At 36.9% G+C, this 8,011-nt stretch overlaps 1 pseudogene; it reads right to left on the bottom strand.

The window, feature by feature from the left end:
• Nucleotides 364-3,212, bottom strand: LOC109842528 (annotated as a pseudogene).

Below are 8,011 nucleotides of genomic sequence, written 5' to 3'. Positions count from 1 at the left end.
TAGATATCTTGCAGTAAATTATCTTAAACTATTTTTATTAAAGAAAATTATCATAAGCATTAAATTCAGTAGAAAAACATGATGCTTACAGCGTACGTAAAATAGGCCAAAACACACATATTTGTAACTTTCCAACTCAATTAATTGCAGAACACGGTCACAGTGAAACATTCTGTATTTTCTCCGATATAAATATTATTTACTTGACCAACGTTGATATTTGCTGAAGTTGTGAACCTCCTTGAGCGATCTTAAAGCGCGAGAAATAGTTAAAAATGAACACCTGATTCTTAAAACTCTTGTACCTATGGATAGATAAATCAAAAGCTCAAGTTTTGTTAGCTTGCTGCTTAAGGGTTCAGATTGCCAACATCAAAGGAGAATATGTCTGCAGGACTGAAGAATGAGCGATAAGAAGAATTCTATAATATGATTACAAAAACTAATAGGAATTTTTTTTTTTTGTATTTTCCAGAATATGATTACAAAAACCAGAACAGGACCGAGTGATAATAAAAGATCATATGGTATAACGCCAGGATGCCGAACTTGAGAGTAATCTGTCTTATCAAAATACACAGCTAAACGGTTTTCAGTTCTTCCTTTCGAGTTGAGGTGCAGCTGCTCGAGCTCAACGTTTTATTTAAGCTTCAACAAGAAACCAGATTCCTTCACTATCATCATAAATAGATGAGCAAGCTCGAAATTCATGCAAGAACACCTTTTATATGTTTCCTGTCTGGGTAGAATACCTGGAGCAGAGTGACAAAGATGGAAGAACTATCCATCATAACCATTTACATTGAATTTAAAAAAAAGAAAAGAAAAAAGAAAAGAAAACTAAACAGACTACCTCTTCGCCTGATGCATTTGCATAGACATTTGTACATAACTCAGAAGAATCCGGCATAGGGCTTTCCTGAAAGAAACAAAATGTATAGAAAAGGATATCTTGAGCTCTATCAAGTAACAAAGAGCTGAATATGCACAAGTTTACCTTCGCCTTAGCAATCGCATCACTCACTTCCTTCTTAACCTGTTTCTCGATGTCCTGCTCAAACATTCACATCATAACAGCACACAACAGATCAAACAGTATAAACTACATTTCAAGTACTGGTTCTAGCGGAAATTAATACCTTCAGCTCTGACACAGTTGCAATATCATGGGCTAGAATCAGTTTCCTGATTCTTTCAACAGGGTCGCGCTCCTACAAAATATTTAACAGGCAAAAGAGTCTGCTGAAAATCTCAAACGAATATAGACAAAGTGAAAGAACTGTCGACTGCCGTAGACTTCAGGTAATTTCAGAGTTGCTTACCTGCCTCACACCGGAGATCTCATCACGGGTGCGATAAGTGCTGCCAGGGTCAGACATGGAGTGTCCGTGATACCTGTAAGTGTCCATTTCAAGAATCTGCAGGTCAACACCCAAGAACCAGATTATTATATCTCAACACAGTTTGTAACTCTCAATTCTCACAATAATCTCGAGTGTTTTGATGCAATAGAGAGGTCAAGATGGTGTCGGAGCAATTCAGGTTTAAATTTTTACATTTTAGGAAAGATTTAAAAATATTTATCAACATTTTGTAGTTTCCATGTTTCATCCATGAAATATGAGAAAGAAGTAGGAAACTACAGTTCTAAACCTATGGGATCCATATACCATGTAGGGATTACCCTATTGTTTAATTCTTTTTCGATGTTTCTTTTAACTTTTATGACATGAAACCAATATATAATGATCAATAGGTGTCCCATCATCACACATCTTAACTTCCTTAATAACTTTTAATGCTAACTAAAGAAACTATTGCGGAGTGCGAATTTTCTCGAGTCAGAAAATTACAACTTCTTATCCTCTCTCCAAGTCCAGATCAGACATATGCAAGAAGTATTTCAAATTTTCATTTAACAAGAAAGTAATATCAAACTGCTAGCGCAAAAAGGTGAGTTTCAGAATAAGTAAACTGAAGAAGAAAGACAGCACAGAGAGTTAGGCTCTCACAACTGGTCCATGTTTGAGAGCATGCTCTTTAGCAAATTTACATGCTTGTTTCACAGAGAATGCATCCATCCCATCAACCTGTCGAAACAAGAAAACGAAATAAAAATACTGATTACTGTAATTGATTCCCAACATTAAAACTGACTATATATTCCAGGTTAACTATTGTTCTAACTTGAAATCATTTCAGCTTATTGTTTCAAGGAATATTAACTATAAAGCATCACTAGTCTAAACATTAGAAAGCAAACACAAGAACTGAATTAAAGCCAGACATATATATATGGATCATACAACAGAGTCAGGAACATTAACCTTCAAGCCAGGAACATAGTCTCCCCGCTTGTAATATGCTGGATTCTTCGTTGATCTAGTCACCGCAGTCCCCATTCCATCTGCGCACCAATGAGAAATCACAAAAAAAGGGAATAGATTACAGATCTTCTTCTTTACTGTATTTAATGAAACTACTCATTAGTTACTACAATACAAGATATCAACGAGGGAGATCTAATTTATTTATTTATTTATTTATTTTTGACTAAAACGATTTAGCATCACTCACAATGATTATTCTCGCAGACCAGAACCACCGGCAATGCCCAAAGCCATATTCACGGCCTCAAACAACTGCCCCTGATTCGCTGCCCCATCCCCGAACATCGTAAAACAAACACCCCCATCTTTCACATACTTATGTCCCATTGCAATGCCACACCCCAACGGCGCCGTGGCCCCAACAATTCCATGCCCTCCATAAAACCCCTCGTTCTTCCTATACAAATGCATTGACCCTCCCTTCCCCTCTGAACAACCCGCTCTCCTCCCCATGAGCTCGGCGAAGAGCTCGACAAGGGACCCGCCACGACCTAAAAATGTGCAGTGGTCGCGGTAGGCTGTGACGATGGAGTCGGTAGAGGTGAGGGAGGATTCCATGCCGATGGAGACGGCTTCTTGGCCATCGTATAGGTGGCAGAAACCGCGGATGAGCTTGGATTTGTAGAGGAGGTCGGCAGAGAGCTCGGTGCGGCGGAGGAGGGAGAGGGAGCGGAAGAAGGAGAGGGAGTTCAGAGGGTGGGAGGTCGGGACCGTGGTGGACCTGGCCCGGAGCGCACTTGTGGGCCGACACAAGGGGAGGGCAGAGGCGGAGAGGCAGCGAAGGAGAGGGGAGGGGAGGCGGTGGAGGAGAGGAATGAACATGGTGGTTTTGATGAAGAGGAGATATTGTGAGGGTTTTGTTTTTAAAGTGAAAAGGGTGGTGATTTGGCGGGTAAAGCCGGGTTTGTTTATGTTATCAGATGGAGAAAAGGTGTGTGTGCTGGTGGGATATGGACGGTAGAAGAGAATGCTTTTGAGGGAAGTCTTTTGTTTGGTTTGGTAAACGTGTCCTCAAGAACCAATACTGAGCAACTTGTGTTTCATAGTTAATGATAATGATTCAATATTAAACCAATACGAATACAGAGAATCAGTATAAAGTGTAAAAACAGTGTAAACGTTATGTACAATCAGAAGAAACATCAGTGAAAACTGTAAAAGTCAGTTTATAAGTAGTTAAAAGTTTCAGTCCAAACAGAATAAGGACTAAATGCCGAATACTGCAATTACGCAAACATCACAGAAATAAATGCAACATTAACTTTAAAATTAATGTTAAGACTTGTAAACTTCTTCATCCTATGAGGTTCTTAAATTAAAACTTGTATATCACCGCACTTTTGACAGGAGGCAGGCAAAGAACAGAAAGGATATGAACTCCGCATTCCAAATGCAAGATTTTTCACTTCTATTCAAGGCTAATAAGGAAGACCCTGGAGGAAGAAAGAATGACAACGCTGAGACAAGGATATTTGTATGTGCAAAAAACACAACTGCAACTAAATTTATTATTTGTCATGATTAGTGTCGAGACACGATATGGAGCTTTTTAATGCATATTGCGTTTTCAGGATTCATGTCGGATATATCGGGGGACATGTCAGATGTGTCAGACGGATATGTCGGGGGGCATGTCAGTTATGTCGGCCGATTTTCCAGTCTGAAAAATTAGCTGGTTTTTTTTTTATTTTTTTTGGTTATGTTTATCTAAGCAGGTTTGGGTTTAAATTCTTGATTGTCTTAATATTACTTCCAAAGTCAAAAACCTATAAGTTAAGGAAAATGGAAAAAAAAATGACCGAAGTAATTTTTGTCGCTCGTCTTCTCTCTCCTTTGACATCTCATCGGTCTCTTCTCCGAGCTATTCCTTCAACATCAATATCGCAATATCAGGTGATCTTCTCTCTTCTTAACTGCCAATATTAGAGTCCTCTTTTCTCACCTCTTTCCTTCAACATCAACCCTAAGCATCATAAGTTATTTGCTTTTTTATATGTTTAGATAATAGAATTTATTAAGTATGTTTAGATTTTATTTATGATATTTATATTACACATATGCACACCATCCGATATAACAAGCCGATATTTTTTTATGTACCCTGACATATCCCCGATTTCTGCTATTCGACATGAATTTTAGCTATCCGACATAAACCTGACATCTGACATTTAAAACCTTGATATGTTCATGACAATAAAATTTTCAAACGAGAAGGAAAACAGCAAAATGGAAGATTAGGAGCTAGAGAATTTTACAAAATAAAGAAGTAAACTTGCAGATCACCTTTACAACGAAGCATCTCGTCCATACACAAGTAAATCCGTGAGGAGGATCAGGAAGAGGACTTTCCTGAATGTCAAGAGAGAATGATAAAGTATTATCAACAAAAGATCTGTGTGAATGTTAGTTGATCGAGATACAGGTCCATTTGCTGAGGGTGTAAGAGTTTGACTCTGCCTCGCAATCATTTACTACTTGTGTTGATTCTCAGTATCCTGCATAGAGACTAGTACAGTAAGAAAATTGATGATGACAAATAATTTTTTGTTATAAAAAAAAAAGGAATCAACAATTGTTCAATTATATAGAAAATCTCCTAAATGTGCTTTCAGACTGTCCCACTCTGCAAGGTATACGGTACTGAAATTACATCCATGTAACTGTTATACCATGTTTGATCACAAATCATCAACCACCAAAATTTTTGATTGCACAGCAGTGCAAATGGTCAATCAGAATCCAAAATTAACAACTCCCTCATCTAGTGTGTTAATATTCAACTCTCCAAGAAATCCATTACTTGTTTCTTTGGAACACTATCCAACTCAAAGTTGACACCAATGAGGCAATGATCCAATACTGTCAACAAGATGAGTCATATGATTACAAACTTGGTGATGACAACAACAATAAAAAACCTCCACTCGGAATCTTGGGGATCGGATACAAGAATCTTTTTCTCCCATTTAGCTTAGTTACCAGTCAAATTGACAACTATTCACAATCTTTTTACAGCCACACTCCATGTCCTTTAGGTGTATTCATAGGCCTTATCGCTAGATAAACAGCATATTTTCCTTCCCTTGTTGCTGCTCCTTTTCTTCATTGATGAACTCGTCAGTCTCTAAAACATGTGTCAAAACTAAATTAAAGATTCTCGTCTCACCATATCCTCAATGTGCTTATAAAAATCTAGAAACTGCAGCGGCTATAGTATGAAGCCTGTTTATCAGATTTCTACATCTCAGAAGGGAAAGATGGTCCGCAGAAAAACTGGCCATAATTTCTAGGTTTTCTAAGAACCCAAGTGCATTGGTCTCACCAGTTAGAAATATAGCCAACTTTCTTGAGAAATTATTGGTTTTTCTAAAGCAGAGGCTAGTGGTATGTAGTGCTAAAATATTTCTCAATGCTGAAGTCTGAGATCTGACACGAGCTGTTCATGTACTGTAGGCAATAAAAAATGATGAACAGAGGTCGTAATTAGATTAGATTACACAAATCCAAGATTTATGTTTACTAGCTCTCTACAGCAGAAAATAGCGTATGCAGTAAACATATATTTTCAAGGTTACTCTGAGATTTAATGGTAGCTGTTCAAGGCACCAAGTATGCTGACAAAAATCCAGGAGTCTTCTATATAAACGAGAATAATATTCAAAGAGATTTAGAAAAGTTGGCAAAAGGAATAGTGTATCGCACATGTTTAAAGGTAGCAAAATAAGTTCTGAATCATAACCTCAAAGACGAATAATTTCACAGCGAACCAGAACTGGCCAATGAATAGAAGGTCCAGAACATTTAATAACTAGGATAAAAAATATCAATGAGCTAAAAACAACACAGCACCAAAGTTAAACATGCAGATGCAGTGTACATAAAAATGAAAATGCACTCCAAGGGATTTGGAGAAACTTAGAAGTGATTCCTTTACCAGATCTGCAGCTTAAACAAATGACAATCTAATGTTACAGATGTTTCAAAAGTTTTCAGGATGAAAGAGATAGACACGTTTTGAAGACACGGACCAAGGAATATCTCCAGTTGTAGAGAAAGTTTTGATGATCCATATTCACTAGTTAACAATTAACCAACTGACCAAAGGATTGTTCTCTTGGATTAGTATAATAAAGAGGACTTAGGTATAAGTGCATTGATCCAGTGGTTGTTCTTCCCTTGGTGCACCATTAATGCAATGGTCAAAGACCACCAAATGCTTTCACATTTAAAAGACTCCAACCAGACTCAAAAACCTAAAAATTATGGCCTACAATCGAAACCCTAGAGAATTATTGACCTACAATCAAAGCCCTAAAGAGCATGAGCTACAGTTTACTAGGATATCCCGTTAAGGTTAAACAGCCTACTCCTGGAAGAAAAGATAACCTGGACGCTTGAATGTTTAAAGCACGCTAGTGACGCTAGTCAAATGCCTGCTGAAGTTAAATCATTAAGCCAAACTTAGTTATATAAAATTATAAATGCCTGCTAGAAGTTCAATAACTAGATCAAATGGGATATCCATATGCAAGCTGAAAAAAGATATGGAAGTGCAACATGATGCTGACATTAATTGATCGACAAATACGAGCTTGGATATTTTAGTAATGGAGTAAAAAGAAGACATAGGGTACAATAATATGCTGACATTAATTGATCGACAAATACGAGCTTGGATATTTTAGTAATGGAGTAAAAAGAAGACATAGGGTACAACAATACAAAGGTAACAAGACTCTTTCCAATGATTGAAAAGAGGTTTCAGCATTAATTGATCGACAAATACGAGCTTGGATATTTTAGTAATGGAGTAAAAAGAAGACATAGGGTACAACAATACAAAGGTAACAAGACTCTTTCCAATGATTGAAAAGAGGTTTCAGAATTATGAATTCTAACTAAGCTATACAACTACAGATCTGAGACATAGATGTGAGGAACAACTAGACTATAGTCACAATAATAATAGTAGAGATGGGTATGGTCTCATTCAAAGCCATAACTCTGTTTATTACCATGAAGTGTTATGCAATTTATTACTGATAAATAAAGTTATACATAATTTAAAAATTAAAAAGAGTGATTATGTAAATATGTATCCAGCCAAAAACAAGAATGCAATTTCTGTTACGGTAAACTTTAAAACTTGTAAATTCCGTTGGCACAGATCCTATCAGCTTTGGCCTTAAGAACATGACATCTGAATTTAGGATATATGTCCATAAAATCATCCATCCCCACTTCTCTACCTCCAGTCCAAACATAAGCAGTCAATGAGTTCCCCAAAATTTGAAAGATATACTTCCACACTCTAAAGAAGATCGCAATAAAAGCATCCTTAACAGAAATTTCCAAGACTAACACGGACTTCGTTTCTCTCATGGAAATATTTTGAAGTTAACACCAACATGAATGCCTAGGATTACTATTTGCCTTACTAGTAGGACAGTTTGGTCCAACATCCAACATTAAAGTAGACGAATAGTCATCTTCAACCAACATTTGATGCCTAAAAAGATCATTCTACCCCATTCCTAGTCATCAAACCTAATTGCCTGCTTTAATAATAAAAGAAACAACATATCCTCCCCGTGATTAACAGAAATTTCCAAGATTAA

Source organism: Asparagus officinalis, chromosome 5, assembly GCF_001876935.1.
Source record: "Asparagus officinalis chromosome 5, Aspof.V1, whole genome shotgun sequence".
Taxonomy (NCBI): Eukaryota; Viridiplantae; Streptophyta; class Magnoliopsida; order Asparagales; family Asparagaceae; genus Asparagus; species Asparagus officinalis.
The sequence above is the reverse complement of the archived record's forward strand: the minus strand, read 5'-3'. Positions and strand labels throughout refer to the sequence as shown.